We start from the raw sequence: 5,902 nt of genomic DNA, 5'->3' as shown, positions 1-5,902 counted from the left end.
CTCTCCAGTTTCTCTAGGACAAAACGACATTCCTTTCCTCTGATATGGAACAGGAGATTATGGGCTCCCTTGCTTAGATAAACCTAGTATGTGGTAAGTACCTGGCAAAGTCACAGTCAAACTGATATATGAAACAGCATGCATAAAATAGTTCCCTCCTCCTCTCCCCTCCTCTGTGTGTCTCTCTTTGATACACACATACACACACACACACACACAAACTGGGAACCAAATCCTCATATTTCAATGTTAGGGATATTAAAATCAAAAGTCCCTTGTTCTTTAACCTGAGCAGAAGTCATTCTGTAGGCAAAGAATGATGGAATCAGGTTATGTTAGCTGCTTCAGAGTATTACAGTATCCTGGGTATATAAAGGATTAAAAGAAGATACTTTTCTTTGTTGTATTTAAGGGACCAAGGAAGATTCTTTTACAATGATTTAATAAAATTTATTAGATATTTGATCTGTTCATACCTGAAGGAAGGCAAAATTTTAGGACATATCATACTGTTATATGTTATTTATTGGTGTTGTATGTTGTAAGGTAGATAAACATAATTTGTCTGATAAGCAAAAGGCATTTTTAGAAGCGTATTACGGTACTGTAGAATAAGTAAAGGACTGGGTATATGGGATTGGAAACTAAGGCAGTTCCATAAGATGAGGAAGCATAAAAAATTAGCAATACACTCATAGAATAAACAGAGTAGTCAGGGAAGCACAGTTGAAATGCAGAAAATTCTAAGACATCTAATTGATCTTCCTTTTTTCATATGACTACATTAGATCCTTGAGGTAAATTCTTAGATTTATATCAAATCAAAACACTGATGAAGGTATATGGCAGCATATCTTTTCTGAACTGAGGACTTTTTATTTTTCACCTGTTGTACACTATTTTTTTTCTTTTTTTCCTTCATACTGGTGCATTATATGTGTAGACAATAGTGGGATTCTTCGTTACATATCTGCACATGTACCCAATATAACCATATAATTAGATCCATTCCATTCCCCAGTACCGCCAACTTTCTCCACTCTGCTCCTTATTTCCCCTGGTCCCTTTCTCTACTGATTGGACATTTTAACTATAGACAATTCAGGAAACAATGGACACGGTGATTTCCCCAAGTAATGGATGGAAGGGAATGTCATGAAATGTGGATATATACTACAATGTGAAGTATTTCCAGTTCTTTCAAAGATCTCATGAATTAGAAAAAATGAAGTCATGGGCAATATTGCCTGTGATAGATCTCAGAACAATAGCACATGTTGAGTAATTTTCAATTATCCTTGAAAGGAACAAAATCTCGCATGTTTGTAAATTAACTACACATATCATTCCTTCCAGTGCACTGATATTTTCCTGTCTCTCCAGGACCTGGATAAGAGAAGATTTTAATGAAAGCAAGACCGCTTTTACATGACAGGAATTTGTTGACACTCGCTAAGACAATGCCATCCATCAATAATACCCAGTTTCATCCCCCTTGTTTATCCTGCTAGGAATACCAGGACTGGAAACTCTACACATCTGGATTGCTTTCCCCTTCTGCATTGTGTATCTGACATCCCTTGTGGGGAACATCACCATTCTCTTTGTGATCAAGACTGAACACAGTCTTCATCAGCCCATGTTCTACTTCCTGGCCATGTTGTCCATGATTGATCTGGGCCTATCTACATCCACCATCCCCAAAATGTTGGGCATCTTCTGGTTCAATCTCCACGAGATCAGTTTTGGAGGCTGCCTTGCTCAGATGTTCTTCATCCACATGTTCACTGGCATGGAGACTGTTTTACTGGTGGTCATGGCTTATGACCGCTTTGTTGCCATCTGCAATCCTCTCCAATACACCACCATCCTCACCAATAAAACCATCAGCATCCTAGCCTCTGTTGTCATTGGAAGAAATTTAATTCTTTTGACTCCATTTGTGTTTCTCATTCTGCGACTGCCCTCCTGTGGGAATCGCATCATGCCTCATATGTACTGTGAGCACATGGGTCTTGCCCGACTGGCTTGTGCACCCATCAAGGTCAACATAATCTATGGACTTGTGGTGATTTCTAATATTATTGTGGATGTGATCCTGATTGCCTCTTCCTATGTGCTCATCCTTCGAGCTGTCTTCCGCCTTCCCTCTCAAGACGCACAACTAAAGGCTCTCAATACTTGTGGTTCCCATGTCTGTGTCATGCTGTGCTTTTACACACCAGCATTTTTTTTCTTTCATGACACATCGCTTTGGCCATAACATTCCCCAGTACATCCATATTCTTTTGGCGAACCTGTATGTGGTCATCCCCCCTGCCCTTAACCCTGTCATTTATGGAGTTAGGACCAAGCAGATTCGAGAGCATGTTGTAAAGATATTTATACAAAAAGAATAGTACTATATAAAGTTTGGGTAAACATATTTATATACAACTCAAGTTATAATAATGTAGCTCCATTTTAAACATCCCATAACACTAACTCATAGTTACATCTTTCCTTTTGATTGGAAGTGCTTTAGCACTGACAGCAGAACTACCTGTGCTGCCCATTCTCCCTATCTCCTTCCACGTACCTGAACAAAAGGAAAGACTAATAGAGAAGAGGCTGGAGGTGTCAGTACTTTTGAAGTAGAACTCTCTCCATCTCTCCATATATCTTGTCATGAGGTAAGTTGGGATCCTTGAAGGACACAGATCTAATAATATTTAGATGATAAAATAAGGTTCAATCCATGTGGTTAGTAGCAACGACTGGATGAGAACATTTAATGCGTCACCGTTTTCTGTCCTTTACATTGATACCAAAGTTTGTCTTCCTCTCTAGATTTATTTTTTATTTAATATTCTTTCAGTCTTATTCTTACAATCATTTTCAATATTCAGTCATTTCCATACTCCAGATACAGCTTAGTATTGTGGTCTGCTTTAAAATAAGTCAAAGAAATGCTCAACTGAAATTAGCAACTGATTACAGAACTCTTGCTTAAAAATCAGAAGTGTCTTTCATGTCCTGTGCTTTGGAAACTTTGTCTAGGCCTGTAGGACAATATGTAAAATACTAAAAAGCATACCAGAATAAATTATTAGGAATTAAGGCAGGTAAACTGAAGAAGATAAGAGAGCAATTATATTCAGTTTCTCTGGACCTGGGCAAGTCTTGGTATGAAACTTGACCCCAGCTAAGTACAATTCCTGCACCTATAGCATCTTGTGGAATTTCCTAAGTCTATGTGCATGGGTTATAATTTGTCTTGGGTTTTTTTTTTTTGCATGTGTTGTTGTTGTTTTATGAAATCCACTTCAAACTCTTAAAATTTTATGGGAATATCAATTTTTAAAGATGGAAATACATTTAAACCTGATCTATCCCATTATCTTACAAATAAAAAGACAGAGGTCCAAGGAAACAGAGGCACTCATGTCCATAAAATAGATATGTCACACTCATCTTTTACATAATTTTCATGTAACAAGAGAAGGAAGATCACTCAGATAAATTCTTTGACCAGCAATTCTTAACTCATAGAAGATTTGAGTAGAAAATATTCTATATAAATATTTGAGGTCACACCATGGGTCTCAAGTGGAGATGTCTAGAAAATTAGGCAACAGAACATAGCCTAGGGTTGGTGTTGATAATGAAGGAGGCACCAGAAACTCTCTGAGTGTGGTTGCAATAGATCAGTAATAAACAGTGACTGAACTTGGTCTGGTCTTTATCACCATGGTCCATGGTACTGAATGGTAAGCATCCTGGTCAATATCTGTACCACACACAAACATGCTAACTAAAAAAGATTTTTCATGTTTCAGTGATATTAAAAAGTCTGTATAAGGCACATTATGCATGTAGCATGTATAAGGCAATTTCCTGTTACATACATTTATGGAAGTGGGAAAGCTTAAACATACACATAGTAAAGTGGTTCATAATCAAACTGCAATACCAAACTTATGCCTGGGATGTAGCACAGTGCTAGAGTGTTTGTCAAGCATAAGCAAGGCACTGAGTTCCATCCCCAGTACGCTGGGGGAATAAGAAAGAAAAGCAGAGTCCCTGATCTGGGCTCCCTTGTCAGGAAACCATGAGCAGCTTCCTCAAAATTTTAGAAGTCCACTTTGGAGTATAGCCAGAATAAGGCTCTCTGGGTGATGTGACCTAACTCTGAACCAAACTCATAGAGTTCCAATTCTTGTCTGCAGAGAACCCACCAACTTGTGGAATTACCCATTTTCCCTAAGAAGCTCTGTGATTCTTGTCTATTGGGCTGTCATAGGGTCCTATGGCTGGGACTTGGTTTCAAGAGAGGGATTTGGTGAACAGATGAGATTTTCCTCTGAACAGTAGTTTTCTTTCATGAAATCACACAAGATTAGGCCACAATAATGGTGCAGACATGCTGATTTGAGGTGATTCTTAGATCAGACCCAAGATGTAGTTAGGACTCTAGTTTACCAAAGTTTCACCATTGAACCTTGGGCTCATGCCATGTGTTGCATCTCACCTGTCTTTGTTCAAAAGTCCAGGCTGCCTTCTATCTTTAATGTTCAGAGTGGCAGAGAGAGCAGCAGATGTCATGTACTTTATCACAAACGCCCAGCCCTGGCACCAGGACGCAGAGTGATCATTCCAACCCCTCAGCAGGTTCCACATCAACTGTCAGGCATCTGCACCAAAGTGGTGGTTAATCTTCTCCAGAGTCATGGGATGTTTTGTCTTCTTTGTGTGTGTGTGTGTGTGTGTGTGTGTGTGTGTGTTGTTGTTGTTGTTGCTGTTGTTGTTTTTGAGTACTGGGGATTGAACCCAGGGAATCTGTGCTACTCCAGAGTCTTTGAGATGCCACCATGTACTTTCAATCTGGGTCCTGCTTGACCATCCATGTATGGAAGAGACTCTTCTTCCCACCCTGCCCACAGCACATCACCCTCCTCCAGCTGGTGGCACTATGTGAACACAAGCGGTGTGATCAGCATTAGAAGAGATCAGCTACAAATGCAGAAACTAGGGTCTAAATAGTCCAAGTGTTAGGAAGATGTTTTTCTACAGTTATGCTATAAAATTTCTTACAAAAAATTAACATGAACAGAAAAAATGATCATTCACATTTTTAAGAATGCAATGGTTAAGCCTGTTATTTGTGGTCAATACCAATGAAGCACAAAAAGAAACTTTAGGCCAAGCCTGGTGGTGCATGCCTGTTATCCCAGTGATTTGGGAAGCTGAGGCAGTAAGATCCCAATTTCAAAAGCAGACTCATCCATGCAGCAAAACCCTGCGACTTAGTAACACCGTGTCTCATAATACAAAATTAAAAAGGGTTAGAGATGTGACTCAGTGACTAAGCACCCCTGGGTATAATTCCCAGAATCAAAAAATTGGTTGGTTGATTGATTGAGTTTAGATATAGGAATCTACAGGAACGGGTTAAAATTGTTTTGTCAATATTAGTCAGGCTCCAGAAAAAAAAACGTTGACAAATTGAAGCTGAGCCCCTTAAACTTATCCAAGTATGTGGATGTTTTAGGGAAACCTCAAGGGACATCAGGGACAGTAATTTTAGGGATATTTGCAGATCCTCTCTGGAAGACAGGCAGGAGTTCCTGGAATCTAGAGACCAAGAAAGCATGGTGGAAAAACCTACATGTCAGGAATTGAGATTTACTGTGAAGGACTCATAGGACCCGTGGTGACACTCAAGCCACCTGCAGTAAGGAAGCAGCAGAACCAGAACGATATCCTGACCACAGCTTCCTGCTCCCCTCCTGTTGGCATGTTCCCTTTTCTGAACCCAACCCCATACCATAGATCAAAGGAAGATATCTCTGCAGTACATAGTCCTATGTCCTCAGCACAGGGAACAAGTGTAGCTAGAGAGTCAAAGGAGGACACAGACAGC

The 5,902-nt window shown here is 39.6% G+C and overlaps 1 pseudogene; it reads left to right on the top strand.

Moving 5' to 3' along the window:
• Positions 1–1,454: 1,454 nt before the first annotated feature.
• LOC124959467 (olfactory receptor 52E4-like) lies at positions 1,455–2,399 on the top strand (annotated as a pseudogene).
• Positions 2,400–5,902: the final 3,503 nt, after the last annotated feature.

This window comes from Sciurus carolinensis, chromosome 11 (genome assembly GCF_902686445.1).
Source record: "Sciurus carolinensis chromosome 11, mSciCar1.2, whole genome shotgun sequence".
Lineage (NCBI taxonomy): Eukaryota > Metazoa > Chordata > Mammalia > Rodentia > Sciuridae > Sciurus > Sciurus carolinensis.
Note: the sequence above shows the minus strand (reverse complement) of the source record. Positions and strands in the feature narration are given on the sequence as shown.